This window comes from Crocodylus siamensis, chromosome 7 (assembly GCF_052110815.1).
Source record: "Crocodylus siamensis isolate JL-2025a chromosome 7, ASM5211081v1, whole genome shotgun sequence".
NCBI lineage: Eukaryota > Metazoa > Chordata > Crocodylia > Crocodylidae > Crocodylus > Crocodylus siamensis.
This window is the reverse complement of record NC_143401.1, coordinates 82853091-82871982: the sequence shown is the minus strand read 5'-3', so window position 1 is coordinate 82871982 and position 18892 is coordinate 82853091. Positions and strand designations below refer to the sequence as shown.

The 18892-nt window shown below is 44.1% G+C and overlaps 1 protein-coding gene across 1 annotated transcript in view; it reads right to left on the bottom strand.

Moving 5' to 3' along the window:
• The window catches only part of FGFR2 (fibroblast growth factor receptor 2), a 135053-nt gene extending 124058 nt beyond the window's left edge, over positions 1-10995 (bottom strand). Inside the window, exon 1 of the mRNA XM_090057917.1 lies at positions 10896-10995. The gene's annotated coding sequence lies outside the window, so the exon portion shown is untranslated. The remainder of the gene's footprint in view (positions 1-10895) is intronic.
• Positions 10996-18892: the final 7897 nt, after the last annotated feature.

The following is an 18892-nucleotide window of genomic DNA, read 5'->3' as shown; positions in this document are numbered from 1 at the left end:
TAACAAGATTGTAAGGGAGGACAGTACTATCTATCATCCCCATTTTTCAGATCAGGAACGGAGGCTCAAAGAGGTTAAATAAATTGGCATAGGAAGACTATGGTAGGGTAAGTGTAGCAGGACACTGGGTTGCACCCACTCCTTTAAGAGAACAAGCAGCTGGAGAGGCAGCTTGTAGGTGGCAAAGGGGGATTAATAAGAGATTCACTTGACTAGCAGCAAACTAGAGCTATATAAGCCCTATATAAGCAGTGGGCTGGAGCAATATAAGACCTGGGTCTGAGCCAGTAAGGCAGTCCAGCCCTGGGAGCCATGAAGTCAGGAGCTCCTAGCATCAGAACACCTGAATATTGAAAGAAAGCAACTGTGCAACATGGAGAGAAAGAGAAGGTACCTGGGGCGGACAGGGGCTTGTTTATAAGGGCAGGTTGCCCTGGTTTATGTTAAGCCCAGAGAAGGCTTGAGCACCTGCCAGTTGTATCAATAATTTAGCCTGGAGCCCTGCAAAGACAGGCAAGTCCTACTTAGAGGTCCAGCAGCCCAAGAGTGGCTAAGAGTGGAACCCAGCAGGGGGTACTGGAGCCCAGCAGTTAGGGATAAGGGGATCCACAAGCCCAAGACCCCAAGATGGGCTGAGGTTATGATCAGGGAATCCAGGTGCACAAAACAAGTCTGAGTAAGAGAGACCAAAGGAAGTTTAAAGACAGGGGGGAGTATCTGAATGCAGGATCTGGAGGTTCAGGAGTCAGGGAATGACTGAAAGTAGAACCCATGGGTCCACGGGCCTGGAGAAGAGCCGAGAGCTGGACACAAGCCCAAGAGGGGCTGTGAGCCTGATGAGAGTCCAAGAGCTCAGAGAAGAGGTAGAAAGGGGAGCTGAGTGTGGGACAAGGGTGCAAGAACCCAGAGGAGGGACTGAGCATGAGACCAGAGTCTGAGAGCCCAGGACATGGCCATGTGTGGGACCTGAAGGTCTAACAGTCCAGAGGTGGGCTATATAGGTGACCAGAGGGTCCAACACCCCAGAGGAAGGGGCTGAGAATATTTCAGAGAATATTGTACCTGCAAGGCTTGGGGTATGGTGTAGGGGTAGAATGGAGCCATTCAATTACCTCTTAAGGCTACAGGTACCCAGCAGCGGCATTGGTAGCCTGGGAGGACCTGTTGAGCCTGAGGGCTAAGTTGAGATTAGTGGGGTCCAGGGGACACCTGATGGAGATTTGCCACAACTGACGCTCACTCTAAGGCCTGTGGGTAGCCTCTCTTAAACTCTAATAAGAGCAAGGAGAGGCAGATAACCAATCGACAGAGGGTGATGTTAGAGTCAAAGCTGGGTAGGAGCCATGTGGCCACCGGGGGGTATTACGGCCTTCCCTGTGGCTTGCACCTGCTACAGTAGGGAACTGAACTTGTGCCTCAAGAGCCTCAGACTAGTTCCTTAATAGCTGGAGAATTCTTCCTTTTGTTAGCATTGCTGTAGACATAAAGGCTCGGCTAGGGATTTTCCTACTATGCTTTCAGATAGATGTGAATGCCTTACAGTTTGCTTGTCTGGTGGTGATGAAATTCAGTGGTACTGGGTGACAGTGGTGGCTGTTCGAGTGGCACTCTCTCATATTTTGGACTTAACATGTGGCATGTTTGTCAAAAAGATTGGCCACCACTGTGCTACAGATTCTTATCTACATTACCTGGATTGGCTTTTGTGACCCCTTTGTCCTTATAGGTTTTACTCGTTTGCCTCTCTCAGCACTGTCGACCGTCCCCTCCTCTTTCCTGCCTTCCCTTCCTCTTTTCTCCCTTCCCAGGCTTCACTATGCAGATTACTTTCTCTGTTTAATATGCTGCTCTGTGCACGTCCTTTCACAGCATCTGATGAAGTGATATCAGGCTCATAAAAGCTTAAGCTCTGCATCTCTGACTTAGATCATCTATAAGGCACACATCTACCCTGCTTTCTACCACTGGTCTAGCCATTACCATAAAAAGTGTTAGCAGCTTCCTATGAACACCTTTACTTTTGCCATTACATCTTTATACTTTATACTTTTATGATGGGTTGTTACACATTGTTTGGTTCCAGTATTGGTCTGTACTAGGTACTATGCAAATACATAGGAATATGTAAGTCTGTGAGATTACTCATTGAAGTGCTGTCTTTCTACTTACCAAGAGGGTTTGTCTTTCTCTGTTCAAGTCAGTGAAAACTTTGTTTCCAAGTATGGCCTTTTAGTCAGCTTCTCTTTTGCTAAAAATTACCCCTTTAAACATCAAACACAGGAGGTATGCAGTCCCACTAGGGGAAATGCCCTACTTGACTTGGTGCTGGCCACAGGGGAGGACTTGGCGGGTGATCTACAGGTACAAGGTCACCCAGGGCAGTGCTTCTCAAAGTGGTGGTCCGAAGACCGGTGCCGGTCCATGGGCCACCGGTCGCCGGTCTGCAGCAAGTTGCTAGGAAAGAAAGAAATATATTCGCCAGTCCACAGTGAGTTGCCAGGAAAGAAAGAAATACATTTTCAGAAGCATAACATTGATATGTCATAGCGCCACAGTTTGTATGTTCCAACACTCCAGGTGATGTCATGTCATGCAAGGTGAGGAAAGAGAAAGAAACAACCGGTCGTGCATTTGTGTAGCGCTGTTACACGCAGTTGCTGCCACCGGCTGAACCGGTCTCTGGCCCACTGGAAAAAAAAATTGCCAGTCTGCCACATCAGTTTGAGAAGCACTAACCTAAGGGATAGTGGTCACCAGTTGATAGGATTCCTCAGACTAGCAAAAGGTGGGAAAGAAAACTAGTAGGGCAGAAGTGCTAGGCTTCCAGAAAGCCAACTTCAATGAGCTCAGGAGATTAGTTAGAGTGGGACTGAGAGGTAATCACATATGTGAATTGGGAGGTCCAAGAAGGGTAGGAGTTCCTCAAGGGACTGATCCTGTGGGCAACAAGGGGTACAATCCCAGTTCACACAAAGAGAGGCAAAAGAGCCAAAAAACCTTCTTGGCTGAACAGGGAAATCCAGGAGAGCCTCAGAGGAAAAGAGAGGCTTACAGACTGTGGAAGTGGGGGGTGGCCACCAAGGAAGAGTACACCTGCTTGGCTTGCGCTTGCAGGAAGCAGTGAGGAAGGCCAAAGCAGATACAGAAAAGTTGGCAACAAAGGTTAAGGGTAACAAAAAGTCCTTCTTTAAGTACATAGGGAGCAGGAAGAAGGCGCAGGGTAACATAGGTCCTCTACAGAATGGACTAAGACAACTCATAACAGACAGGATGGATAAAGTGGAGCTTTTAAATAATTTCTTTGCATCTATGCTCCTGGACATGGATACAAACACACCTCCCAATAAGACTTTAGTCTGGCGTGAGAGAAATACCAATGCACCTATGGTTAGCGCTGACCTAGTAAAGGGGCACTTGGAGGGGTTGGACATATTTAAGTCAGCGGGGCCTGATGATCTTCACCCAAGGGTACTAAAGGAATTAGCCGAAGTCATAGCGAAACCACTGGCACAACTGTTTGAGTGCTTGTGGCACTCAGGCCAGGTCCCAGGGAACTGGAAAAGGGCCAATGTGGTTCCCATTTTCAAGAAGGGGAGGAAGGAGGACCCGGGTAATTATAGGCTGGTTAGCATCACCTCTATTCTTGGCAGGACCTTACAAAAAATTATAAAGGATCACATTTGTGGGGGGCCAGCAGGTAATACAATGTTAAGGGGAAACCAGCATGGGTTTATAGCAGGCAGATCCTGACTGACTAACATGGTCTCTTTTTGTGACCAGGTCATGAAGTGCTTTAGATGCAGGGGTGGAGATAGATGTTAGTTACTTGGACTTTAAAAAGCCTCTCGACACAGTGTTGCACCCATTTCTTACAAGCAAACTGAGTAGCTGTGGTATGGATTTTTTCATAGTAAGGTGGGTGAAAAACTGGCTTATGGGACACACCCAGAGAGTGGTGGTGGATGGGTCAGTTTCTCCCAGGAGAGATGTGAGCAGTGGTGTCCTCCAGGGCTCTGTCCTTGGACCAGTACTGTTCAATATCTTCATTAGTGATTTGGATGAAGGTGTTGAAACCACTCTATCCAAATTTGCAGACGACACCAAACTATGGGATATAGTAAACACGCTGGAGGGCAGGGAGCAAATTCAGGAGGATTTGGACAGACTGGGGAAGTGAGCAGATCAGAATAGGATGCAATTTAAGAGGGATAAGTGCAAGGTGATGCACCTGGGGAGAAAGAATCTCCAATACACCTATAGACTGGGAAGTACCATTCTGAGTACCATGGCAACGGAAAGGGATCTCAGAGTCACGGTTGATGCAAAAATGAACATGAGTCACCAATGTGACGAGGTAATTTCTAAGGCTAACCGCACTCTTTCTTGCATTAGTAGGTGCATCACAAGCAGGTCTAAGGAGGTGATACTTCCCCTCTAGGTGGCATTGGTAAGACCACAGCTGGAGTACTGTGTCCAATTTTGGGTGCTGCACTTCAAGAGGGATGTGGACAACCTTGAGACGGTTCAGAGGAGGTCTACTCATATGGTTGACAGCCTGCAGGTAAGATCCTATGAAGACAGACTGAGGGACCTGAATCTCTTCAACCTCCACAAGAGAAGGGTGAGACGTGACCTTGTGGCTGTCTACAAACTCATCGGGGGTGGGGGGTGTCAGCAGGGAATAGGGGATACTCTGTTTACCAGGGCATCCCTCGGAGTTAATAGAAATAACAGCAACAAACTGACGGAGAGTAGATTTAGATTGGATATCAGGAAGAAATCTTTACGGTGAGGGTTGCCAAAATAAGGGATGGGCTCCCAAGGGAGGTGATGCTTCCCCTACCTTGGAGGTGTTCAAGAGGAGATTAGACAAGCACCTAGCTGGGGTTACTTAACCCCAGTGCTCCATCCTGCCTAGAGCAGGGGGTTGGACTCAATGATCTACAAGGTCTCTTCTGATCTTGGAAATTTATGAAATCAAGAAGGGAACAAAAACCTGAAATAATTTATTTTCCCAAAAGTTCAGGGTGTATCACCATTTACAGCCTGTGGGAGACTTTTTTCTCATTCAGTTTCAAGCTATTTAAATTGACAGTGTCCTTGTAAGACAACATTTACATTTTTAAGGCAAAGCAGGTCACCCATGCAGGCTTGGCATTTTTAATAAATAAAAAGTTACAATGCTGATGGGCTAATACACTACTGTAATGGGGTAAGTGCAAGATGTAAGAATCATTGTTTGGTTTGTCAGCAGAAATGGAGGAGACTGCTCACTTTTCAAATTCATGTTTCATTAAGCATGAGTTTGAAAAATGGAGGAGGAAGACTAAGTGTAAAAACTCTCACATAAAAACTAAAATAATTTCCTAGACAAATGGTGCAAAGCACATTTGAAAATACTTTTTCTTTTAAAGAAATGCATACTTACTATGTGTGTCTAAGTCTAATATAGTTACACCTACTCACAACAAAATTGACTGCCTATTCTTAAATGTACACTTTGAAATTCCTTGTATAAATCACAGTACTCCTCTGTCCTAACAGTTATCTTTCCCTTTGGAATACTTCCTGTTCAGTAGATAATTCGGTGCTGATCTGTAAGCCTAAAAATGCCATCCTGGGCTTTCACATTTATTATCTGTCATTAGCTGCAGCAACTTGTGCATCATCACTAATCATAAGGGAAAATTCAGCTAGGCAATATATTCTCTCCCATCTACTTGTTGAACATATTAATTTGTGACAGTGTTACAGAAGCACGAGACACAAAAATGAACAAAAGCTTTTCCTTGAACGCATTTTTCAGTAGGAAGTGGTAGTTTTCCAAAATAAACATTTTTATTTCACTCAAAATTGTACTATTTTTGAAAAGCAGGAAAGCATGAGTCTTGCCTTTGACTTCGACAGGCTCTGGATCACTTCTTTATACAACAGTGTGAATGTGTGATATTCTACACACAATGAAGAACAGTCTAGTATTGAGCAAGCACTACACCATTATTCACCTCAGTTCTGTCACTGATTTAGCATCCATGCACTAGGTGTCTTCCATTAGATCTTACTTTAAATCAGTGGTTGTAGGAGGTCAGCGTCGTGCCGCCTGGAGCTGAGTCATGTCTCTGTAGCGTTCTGTCCCCCGAAAAATCTCCTGCCACGACTTTGATGTTTGAGAGAGAGGTGCCAAAACACTCTTGGGAGACAAAAGGGTTGGTTATAGGCTCAAGGAGTCGGCTTTTCTTCACAGCACTCCACCATCCCCATACCCTGCCCTAACCAAACCAGATGTTGTGGGCGTGTTGTTGCTCACCTATAATGCTGAGGATTTGGTCTCAGTCTTATGGAACCCTTTGCGAGGGTCCTCCTCTTAAGTTGGTTGCTTCCCCTATTCTTCCCTGAGAGGTCCCGAGGCAGCCACTTCTTAGTTCTAATCCCACCCTTATCTTCAGGGTCAGGACGGACTTACCCCTCCTTAGGTGTAATCTCATTTGTGTCTTTGCTCTCCTCTAGGGTCCTGGCTTCACTCCCCAGGACTGGACTCACCAATGGAGCAATCTTCTCCATTTCTGCACTGGCTCTCACTAACAGGACAGCCTCTTCTGCCTCTTCAGTGGCTCTCACCAGGTAAATTGGGGGACCAGAACTTTCCTCTAAGCCCCAGGGTCAGTTCTCTCTCTCCCCAGTCTCTACTGTCTTCTTTCTTCTTGCCTTGTCTTTCTCTCTTTCCGTCCGACCCCTAATTCTCCCTCAGCATCCCTTTAAATTTCCTTTCTGGCCATCTGGGTCCACTGTAGCAGTGTCCAATTTGCTGCTTTCCTGACCCTGCTGTTTTCTCTTTAATTTTTCAGTGCAGTTTTTCTTCTCTTCTTTGTCCATGCCATTTTCCCTATCTTAGACTCAAACCCTGACAACTGGGTTTGCCATGGCAGCCTTTGATCTGCCACGGCCCCAGCTGGTTCCCTTAATTAGTTGGGGTGCAGTGTCTTTCCCAGCCTGGTTTACCACGGGTTCCTCGGTGTCCCCTTGGTAAGTTTATTTCCTTTGTTCTATTCTTCACGTTCTTATGGCAAGGTGCTTCGGCCACCCTGTCACAGCGGTTCTCAAACTTTGTAGATGTGAGCCACCCCTCGTTTGACTCAAGACACCCCTCAATAATTTTTTGTGAATGGAATGACATCCCGTTTCAAAAAACAATTTACTATAGTGCTTACCTCCTTGCAGAGGAGCCAGGCAATGCAGGCAGGGCAGCGGTCAGACAAGGATGAGTCTGAATCTGCACTTATCTTCTCAGATCTGCTTAACTCCTCAGACTTTGCAGCACCCTTCAAAAGATTTTGCGAACCCCAGAGTAGCCTGGCGCCCTGGTTTATAATCATGGCTTTATATTAAAGAACAAGGGGAATTCCCTTTCCTAGGACTAATCTAGAAAACAAAATATTCCTTTTTGACATTTCCACTTCACAAATGAGCAAGCCACATAATATCTCAAGCATAATGGCTGCAGACAGAGATGAAGAAAAAGTGCTTTACCAGAAGAGGCAACACATTAGTTCAACCTGGCTCCACAGCATCTGTATAGATCATGTACTTAATGAGGACTTTTTGACACTTTTATCTAATAGCTGATTCAATCAGCTATTAGATAAAAGTGCCAAAAAAGCTCCACTGAAGTACCTGATCTATACAGATGTTGGGTGAGCTGGGCCCAACTAATGTGATGCCTCTGGGCTTGGGTTGGGGGTGCACTGAATTTAAAGTGCAATTATTTTTTTGGGGGGGTTAAGTGTGTAAGCAGCCAACATGACTAAAGTAGACTCATGGCTTGAGTAGAGGAGAACAAGTTTAAGGGTTAATCAGACTTGCTTGTAGAAGTAATAAACTTCTGTATCATAGAGTTTGTATGACAGGAAATGCTAGAACCACCACAGATTACCAGAAAGCAGTTTCTTATCTAGCAGCTAATTCCAGAGCATTAAAACAAGAGTCATCATTCATATACAACCCAATTAAATTTGACAATTCACAGCTTGTGTATACATTCACTCACCGCTGTCATTAATAAGAGAGGAAAAAAAAGTAAATGGACATTTTAAACAGGGGTTTCATGTGTCTTCATATTTTCCCTATAGAAACACCCAACAGTGTACATGAAGCTGGTCATGACAATTGTATAAGAAAAACCAACAGAAATTGGAGCATTTGTCCTAAAAGGTAATAAGATGACTGATTAGATCCACACAGAGGAGTCGTCATGATTTTCACTTCAGAATCTAAAGAATTATACTTCTGTGGGCACAAGCGACTGATGCCTCCCGAGTCTGGGGGGCACCAGATCACCAACAAGGGGGTCTCCCATGGCCAACTGCTGACCCCCAGCAGCCGACTCCCAACCAGGAAGGGGTGGTGGTCCCCCAGCAGCCAATCACCAAGCCAGCAGCAAAACCGGAAGTGAACTTCTGCTGGCACTTCCGGTTTTGTGGCTGGCGCTTCCAGGGGGTGCAGGGCCGATCTCAGGGGGTGCACATGCAGACACATGCACTCCCTATGCATCGCCAATGTTTACAGAAATAAAAAAAAATACATACAACAATCAGTCCTTTTCTGACAAAAATTTCCCACCCCACATCATTTTATCCTATTCTTCTAACAATGCTGTAAGCCACCTGGGCACAAAACAGGTTTCCAGACATTCAGTAACATACTGTGTTTTTCAACTCTGTTCTTTCCAACCATCAAGTTGCTTATGGCTCCAGAGACTATTCTGGTGTTTAGCACTTGCTGGAGTGTAAAAATATTGCAACCAAAGTCTACATTACAGCAGCTATAGTGACTTTCAGAAAGTGTATGTATATACTACATGACACAGACAGTCAAGGAAGTAAAAAAACCCTCATGCCCTAAATAACTTGCAGAAACTAGCATTAAATCGTTTTGCATTCCTCTGAATCTTAAACACATGGATAAATTTTGCAATAGGAAAATATGTTCACAGTTAAGATGCCTTCCATGACTACAAACATTTTCTGCAGGAGGATGAACAGAATGGAGTTCTGAAGTATATTGGACTATGCTACTTTATCCAGGACATATCCTAGTGAACTACTGTCCATCACGATCCCTTACCAAGATCCAACCTGGGATCTAACCTCTATATGAGAAAAATGGAAGAAAAGGGTGACAGAAAGCTTTAGAGGAGTTTGTGGTGTATTCCTTCTAAGTGAGGAACATTTAAGTTCACAGAGAGGCAATTAGGGAAAATGGGAGGGGGGAAGGGGTGATCACAAACACTACAAATTGGGAAATCTATTTTCACTGCAACTATACTGTATTTATTTCCCCATTTCTTTGCCCATGTAAGAGATTTAACTAAACCATAAGTGAAAAAATCAAGCCATCATGGAAAGTGATACTTCAATATAACATCTTAAACAGTTTTAATGGATTTTTCAGGCCAGAAGTTTCAATTCAGTTATCTAATTTGACCTCCTGCATAACGTGACCCAAAAAACTTCTTCCAGTAGCTGCCACCTCAACCAACTTCTGGTCTAGCTGTGTCTTTCAGAAAAATATTGAATCTAGATTTAACACTTTAAGCAACAGAGAATCCTTCCTCTCCCTATATAAACTGTTCCAGTGGTCAATTATCCTAGCTATTAGGAATATGAACCTTATTCCTCATTCCTATTCCAATTTATTCCTAATTCCTATACTGAGTTTGACCAACTTTAGTTTTCTTATGTCTTTTCAATGCTACTGAGCCATTTACTATCACAAGTCTCTTCCCTGTGTAGGTACCTTTTAGACCACAATCAAAATACTTTGTCAAAGGGCTGGTCTACACAGAAACATGTAATATAGTCTGATGTCCACTAAGGGTGTCCTCAAAGAGTTAGTACAATGTATCCTGTGCACGGTAGATTCATACCATAGCTTACTGTACCCAAATTTCCTTACATAGGCAGCTTTTAGACAAACTCAACAAATTGAGCTTCTTTAGTTGTCACTGTAAGGCAGTTTCCCAGGACCCAGATCACTCTGGTAACTCTTTACTGAACCCTTTCCAATTTGTCAATACTCTTTTTAAAATGAAACCACGCTTGGACAGGTTTCTGGCAGCTGTCTCACTGATGTCATGTACAGCAGCACTCTTACTTTCCTACTTCTGCCTCCCCACATTTTATCTCCAAAAAGTGCTTTAGCTCTCTCAGCCACCAGGCTGGAACTGCAGTCGGTTGTCAACTCTATGTTCCAGTCGGAGTTGCTGCTTGTCCAAATACCATCTCTCCTCCTGTCTGTATGACTTTAACATCCAGGAGCAAATAATATAACTGTGCCTCTACCTCCATCTATACACGTATGAGTGAAATTCTTCAGCAGCACTTTTTTTTAAAACTAAATTGTCTAGTACCTTTATAAGGAAGAAAAGTATCATTCTCATCCTGAAGTTAAGGAAACAAACACAGGGTTAGGGCTTGTCCAAGGCCACCCAGCAAATGTAAGACTGCTTCAGAAATAAACCAAAGTAGTTCCCGGCTTCCAGTACAGTGCTCAACCCAGTGCTGTTACTAAAGGATTCGTCCATCTGGAACTTGCACAGAAAAACAATATCAAACCCACATTTTCCTTGCATTTCCCACTGCTCAGCTAATAAAATAAAACACATAGTATAAAGCATGATTAAATCAAAATGCTAAGGCAAAACACTGTGGCACGAGATATACATGCAAGCAGCTGTTTTCACCACAAGCATAACATACAAACTGATGTACGGTATGCAGTTATGAACCGGCAGGAAAATGTGCTACAAAGATGCTGTTCCTATGATTGTCTATACGTTTCAGTATAGAGGACGTCTAGTGCGTTTGGCAGAGAAAATTTCAAAATAAAGTGTACGGTACCTGATTGCTTTTTTCCATTCGATATGCGAAGGCTAAAGGAATGCAACACACCAAGGCAGGCGAAGCATGGCTTCAATAGGTGTGTCTAGGTGTCTCTTGCATGTTGCAGCTTGACAGTTCTCTCCTATTGTGTGGGTGGAATTCATACAAAGAGGCTGACTTGTAACTCAGAAATGATATCACAATGCAAAGTTAACTCACTGAGTGCCTTAAGATGAACTGTACACCACAAAGTAACGCTCTGCAAAACAATACTTTCAAGCCATCTCCCTGTATATATTGCAGCAATCGAATTTACAACAATGTTTACTGATTAATACATGAAAAGCCCCCCGATTCTAGGGTGAAGGGTGGGGAGAGGCCTCTGGATTTCTGCGAGGAAAGGGGCCTCAATTGACTTTTGAGGGTTAGATCTTGGCTACAGTGGGGAGTAAAGTCTCGGCCATCCGTATAGCCATACTAATGGGCTCAAGGACAGATATGATCTGCATCCACAGAATTAGCCTCTCCTTGAAACCAGGATAAGCTTTACTGATGAAAGCAGAATCTTTACTTGGAGTATATACCAGTGTAAGTATACCACACTGTATATACCTTGGATTGTTATTATTATTGCATGCTGTAACTGGAAGTTGCCCCCAAGTTAAGCAAGGTCTTACTGCTGCAATCCTTGTGTTTTAAACCAAGAAGGACGATGGTTATGTTCGGTTGTAAGCGCCCCAGTTACATATTGATTTTTATATAATCAACATTCTTGACAAAGCTGCATTTTGTTTTCATGCTCTGCTCTTTATTATCAAACAATATAAAAAAGTAAACATGTTTTGGCTCTTTCCAAGGGAGCTACGACTTCAAAATTTCCACATTTTCTGGTCCATGTTATTTAAAAAAGATGTGCTTCTTGGCCCAGCACTGTGACGAATGAAAGACTGAGACGCATTTATAGGGGGAAAAGGAGACAGAACTGAGAGATCAAGCAGCTCTGCGAATTAGTGGAGATGCTGGGTGAGATGCTTTGTTGCATTTCTAAGAATTCAGGGCTGGTGGAAAAGGGTTGTTCCAGGCTCGTTCCAGTGGGTACAAGAGGTCCTTGGCATATTTTGCACCCCCCAGAGGCATTTTTCTAAATTACAGGAGCCACCTACAAGCACTACTCAGAACCAGAACCATGCTGTATGCTGCAGCCCCAGCTTGAACACACATTTCTGTCTCCAGTGTTTCCCTCTATCTTGCCAGCCCAGCATGTGAAAAAGTCCTCTAAGAGCAGCCTTAATTAAGGGTGTCTTTCATAGTGCCTACACTGAGACAAATCCCCACCACGACTAAAATCCTGACTGGTAGGGCCACTTTGTATAACTTTAGACCCTTTAATATGACAAAGTGTTTGAAGTGGAGCAGAGTATCTCACCCACCGAGCTTTTCCTCTCAGTCATTTTGAATCCAGCCCAGGATCAATAGTCACAAACCACTGTTACATTCCTGCCCAGTAGCTTACATCATGAAATAAAGTGGCGCTTCCACTCCAGATCCCAGTGGACAGACAGTCAACAGGAGAAGACAAACCTGGGTAATGTTCCCCAATAATGGGTGATATGGCTGAGAAAAAAAGGCAACAGAAGATGTGTCAATGGTGGATTTTCAGCAGAAACAAAGAACTATTAATGCCAAGGCACTGATGGGGCCTCATCCGGACTGCCATGTGTGATTTTGGGTACTCGGGTTCAGGAAAATAAACTCAAGCTGGGGCAGGTGCAGAGAAGGGTCCCTAGGATGCTGGGGCTTAAGGAGAATCTGTCATATGAGGGGAAAACAAAAGTGCCTGCCTTGTTCTTCGTAGCCAAATGAGAACTGTAAAGGGATACAACTGCTTTCTGTTACTGCATCAGGGATAAAGGACTACGCCGTCAGAACAAATGGGCTAGGACTAAATTTAGCTGGAGACCAGAAGAAGGTTTCAAACCATTAGAGAAAAAGGTTTCAGACTGAAAGGGCCTGCCAGTACGAGGTGTGGAAACAAGATATCCATCCAGTTTTAGAGATGTACAAAAGGAACTGTGTGGCACAGTTTGCCTGTGATAGCAGAGGACTGGACTTGGACTCAGAGGAACTCTTCCTGTTATCTCTTCCTGTGAATGAACAGGCATGAAAACCAAACTATGGCCATCTCTGCTCCTTTGCAGAACAGTCTTCTGGACAGGACCTGGTACTTCGGTAATGCCAGGAGTTATAGCATACACCTTGCCCTGATGGACCGGCTCCATAAATAAACAGAGGATTTCAATTGCCAGCAGGTAATACAGACACACACACGCACATCTATATCTATATCTATATCTATATATAGTGTTATACATAATGAATGTCTGTTTGAGAAAACAAGAATCCAAAGGGTTAAGCAAAGGAATATGGAAAGTTAGAATTAATCAATTCTAAGCTAATTATTAAAATATTATTATGGATACATTATTTATCCTATATCTGGTAAGGATGTTTCCAGCAAAACCTCTGCTAGAAATAGAGATATTTTGATGCTTTTATTGCTGCTGTAGCCCATCCAAGATGATGTGTTTGATTCAAGAGTCACAAAAACATATTCTTGTTAAAAATGCTGCCAAAAAAACTAAATGAAAACAGTACACTGTTGAATCCCCATGTTTGCAACATTACCGGGTCTTTTTTTTTTTCCTCCAAGCATGTTTATATAGACTAAGTTTCATTTAACAAGGCAAAAGTTGGAGCTCTCACATACTACATTATGTCTCTGCAGGTCCTCCTAACTAGGGTTAAGTCTTTACACCACTTCCAAGAGAAGCAGCCAAGAAAAAGAAGAAACAAATGCTACTACTACTGAGTACAGAGGCCTCCTTTTCAAGAAATGTGATTTATGGAATGAAGTTCCTGGCATGTCTGCCATGGGCTGTCACAACGTGTGTCTAAAATCCAAGTCTGAAATATGATCCCTGTTCCTTCCAAAATGCATTGTGGCTTCTAGCAAGTTCTTTTGAAAATCCTAAGCAGTCATTTTCTCGCAAGTCTGTATTCTTTATGCTCATTGCCTTGTGAAGGGCATATTAATCCAATCTTTTCTTTTTGAATGCTACTCGGGACATTTCCAGAGAAAGGGTGTTATCCCATATAATTTCATGTGAGTTTAGTGCTTGCAAAGACTGCTTTCCTGAAAGCACCAAAGACTGAACGTCTTTTCTTGTCCAGAGGACTGATAAAACTTGGAGTGCCGCACAGCAAACCTCTCCATCCTGCCCCACCAGCCAGACACAGAAGGCACCCTCTACATGTCTTACCCTCCATTTGCAATCACTCCTGAGCTTTTCAGCTGCCTGCTGTTGTGTATTACACATTTGTCAACTGAAAATTGGCCTGAGACCAAAGTCAGGTTATATAAACTGCAAATATCCATCAGACGGTAACAACTTCACTAGATAATCACTAGATAAGTGATTCTCACACTGGGCAACAAGAAAAACTTTGAGAGAGAACATGTGAGGAAGAAATGGAAAAGCAAAGAGAGGAAAGAGAAAATAAATGAAGGACAAGGGAGGGGGCAGGAAAAAAACCCTCAATTCTACAATATCTCTTATGTTGCTCTTGTGTTAGTGTGGTTATTATAGTGACATAAAATGTTAGATCACCTTATTATTATTATTATTATTATCCATAGCATGGAATTGGGGCATGTAGAACAAACTGAAAAAGGGGTATGTGACTCTAAAAAATGTGAGAATCATTAACTCAGTACCACTTTTGGGAACCATCATACCATCCTCTCTCTTTTATTTAGAGCATTTTTTTTAAAAATCTCAACCTTTTCCACAATACATTTCAAATCCAAAATATAATTTATTTTTCACAACCTTCTAGTACATGAATACTTCCGGAAACTCATATCTAGTATTTGTGAGATGCTGAAAGTTGCAGAGGCTTATTACATACTTTGTACTGCAGCAACATCCAGAGTCTCCCTCAGGATCATGTCCCTCTTATTCTACACTCTACAAGCCACGGGAAGATGGGTCCTTACTCGGAAGAGTTCATGTCATTTTTTGCCTGATTTCCTGTGGGTGACACAACAAAAGCTCTCTCAATCTTGGACTGAAGGAGGATAAGACCTGTGGTTTTGTGAATTAGTTGAAGGAGGATGTTGGGGAAAAAAATACAAAGACACTTGTGGAACATGAATACATTTATTTTCTGACTTACTAGAACTCCAGCATCTTATTCATATGTAGCAGCACACTTAGGAGACCCGACTCAAATGGAGAATCAGATGAAAGGGTATTTTCTAAGATGAATAATTAATTGAAATATTAATACTGAAAAATGGAAAAGTATGTACAAACCAAGGAGAAAAGGTGATCAAGGGGTTTCTATTTGTTCAGTAGGTTTTGGAGCTGGCTTTATTTAAACCACAAAACCATTTTGAAACTCACGCTATTCTTCATTCTTCTCTTTCTTTTTTACAGTAGGCATTTTTCCCACAAATATCTTAAAGAGCATATACACCATGATCCAACTCCCAGTGAGATCAGTGGGAATTTTGCCACCGTCTTCACTGTGGGTCTGATCCTAATCCCATTATATTGGCTTGTCCAATGGTGATTGAAGACAGAGTATTATTGTTCGCCCTCAGCGCCCACAACAGGTGAGAAATATTCCAAACACAAAGATCCCACTCTGTGCCCCCAAAATCTCCACAGATCCTGGGAAAAAAATACTTTAAATGAACACACTTGAAGGAACTGTTATAACTGTTCTTTATTAAAGATTATCCCACATGGGGCTCTGCTGACTATAAATGCAGATGAAATCCTGGTTCTCTCCAAGTTAACAGGCATTTTGCAATTAACTTTTTTTGGTGATATATTGTTACCTTGTACCTTTAGTGCTAACATCTCTGGCTTTTTATTAAAAAGTGTTCTGACAGTGAGCCGAGGCATAGTGAAGGTCATTCATGGCACTACCATCCCACACACTTATCTTCATTTTTCTGGAAAATTTTCTGAATCAAAACCAAACAGAAGAAAACAATATAGAGCAGTGGTTTTCAAGCTGTAGTGTGTGGACCCCTGATGATCCACAGACTATGTATAAGTGGTCCATGAAAGATAACTATAATCAATCAGAAGTATGTGAATTCCCAAACTTACAATTCAAATGGGTCTACACCTCCATTCAAAAGTTTTTAGGGGTCTGCAAATGAAGCAAGATTGAAAACCACTCTTATAGAGGAATGGATACATATGGACTGTACGACATAACTAATAGGGCAGTGCAAAGCTTCAGTCCCTGATTCAATTTGGTGGAGATTCAGCCCAATTCAGTGGCTGAACCTCCGAATCCAAATCAAATCAGGAGACAATTTAATCTCTTTGAATCGAATCATAGTTTCATAGTTAGTAGGGTCAGAAGGGACCTGAGCAGATCATTAAGTCTGACCCCCTGCCATGGGCAGGAAAGGATGCTAGAGTCAAATGACCCCAGTTAGGTGATTATCTAGCCTCCTTTTGAAGACCCCCAGGGTAGGAGCCAGCACCACTTCCCTTGGAAGTTGGTTCCAGATCCTAGCCGCCCTGACTGTAAAGAAGTGCCTCCTGATATCTAGCCTGAATCTACTTTCAGTCAACTTACGGCCGTTGGCTGTCAATTCGGAGAGATTTGGAAAGATTCAGCAATTCGGATATAGACACAGCTTTAAATGTTTTTTCTACATACCTCAGGGTACCAGGTACGTCCACAACATTTAAAGCTGTGTCTATGGCCAAATCGCTGATTCTCCAAATCAGCATCAAATCTTCAGATTCACATTCAGCCAAATCGAACGGGGGTCAGTGATCTGAATCAATTAATTGAATCACTGTGTCTGATTCAGGCCGAATCCGAATCGAAGACGACCCATTTTGCACACCCCTAATAACTAATATACCTTGTTTATCTCTGTGTATGAAAGATTGAATTGCTAAGTGTCATGGGGCAGGGTCCTAAGGAGCGGCCGTGATCTCTCCTAGCGTCCCCTACCGTGCCAAGTTGGTGTCCATGCACCCTCGTTCTCGCCCGCCACATCTTTGATGTTATCAGTGTTATGGGAGGCTGCCTTCTCACCCCCTTGGACATGGTACCCCTGATGTATTCAAGTCTGTGTCCCTCCTCAGATGACTCTGTGCACTCCCACCTTAAAGGCTACACATGGCTCCTACCACCCCTAATACCACGCCCCAAGCCTCACGGATGTCCCGGACATTGTCTAGCCATTTTCTCAGATGGCCTGCATCCTCAAAGACGCTCTCTGGCCTCTCCTTCCTTACAGTCGCCCACGCTCCCCGCGGACGCTCTCAGGCCTCTCTCACGATTGGGCCTTCACTCATGACCCTGTCTGCACTGGGGTCTAACCTCAAGATTAAGTCCTAGGTGCACTTGCCCGCTCTGGGGCTTCCCTCGCGCTTGGGGCTCAGGTGGCCGTAGCCGTGCCTGGCCCCCTTAATCCCCTCCTCTGGTCTGCACCTCCTATGGGGCTCAAGCGGCCTTGACCTTACCTGGCCCCCAATGCACTGTGCCCCTTCTCAGGGCTGGGGTCAGTGCACCCCTAGATGCGGTGCCCTCTCTGGCACTGGGGTCCCCACACCGCTGTGGAGCCCCTAATGAGGCCTCCTCCAACCTCTATTAGCCTCACCTGGTCCTCCGGTGTAACAACCAAAAGCAATAACATAAGCCAATTGGCTACAACTCAAAACTAAGCCTCCTGGCTAAAACGCAAACTCTAGCCCTCTGGCTAAACATCACTCAAATCCCTACTAAGGCTTTCTCCTCCCAGTATCCTTGAGCCAAAGCTATTCAGGCCATCAAGCTGCTCTAGGCTGCACCCTCCAGCAGAGCTCCTTCTCCCTTGGATGTTAATGGGGAACTACCTGCTAGGTCTCAGCCCAGGCTGTTTAAATAGGCCAGACCCTGCCCCCTTTTGGTCAGCTGACCAAACTGCGGTTGCCCCAGCAACCAGCACCTGTACCTTTTCCTAGGAGGAGGGCACTTCACTGTCCTGCAACACTAAGACTGAATATTTAATTACTAGCACTGACCTGATTTACTTAAAGAAAGCTGCAGAGTTTCTTCCAACTATCAAACCAGTAGATTTCATAGACATTACGGCTGGAAGGGACCTCGGAAGATCATTGAGTTCAGCCCCCTGGCCGAGGGGCAGGAAGTCAGCAGGGATCATAGGATCCCAGCAAGAAAAACATCCAGGTTTCTCTTGAAGGCATTCATAGTAGGTGCTTGAACCACCTCCAGTGGCAGACCATTCCAGACCTTGGGGGCTCAGACAGTAAAGAAATTCTTCCTTATGTCCAGCCTGAAATGGTCTTGTAGGAGTTTATAACCTTTCGACCTCGTCATCCCTTGGGGCGCTCTGGTGAACAAACATTCCCCCAGGTCCTGGTGGACACCTCTTATAAACTCATAGGTGGCCATCAGGTCACCCCTGAGCCTGCATTTTTCCAGGCTGAAGAGTCCCATAGCTCCCAGCCTCTTGTCATAAGGTCTGTTTTCCTGACCTCTGATCATATGTGTGGCTCTTCTCTGGACTCTTTCAAGCTTCTCCACATCCTTTTTGAATTGTGGAGCCCAAAACTGGAGGCAGTACTCCAGCTGCGGCCTCACCAAGGCCGAGTACAATGGGAGAATGACGTCCTGGGATTTGCTTGAGAAGCATCTATGGATGCACGCCAGCATTTTGCTTGCTTTACTGGCTGCAGCATCACGTTGTAGGCTCATGTTTGTCTTGTGGTCAATCCTGACCCCCAAGTCGCTCTCATCCATAGTGTTAGTCAGCGTAGCACTGCTAAGCCTATATGCATGGTGCAGGTTTCTCTTCCCCAGGTGGATAACCTTGCATCAGGTACATAGTCACGGGTAACTGGTGCTGCCTTAGTCGGAGGGGGGCACGTGCCCCCAAGCAACCAGTAAGCAACTGGGGGGAATCCTCCTGT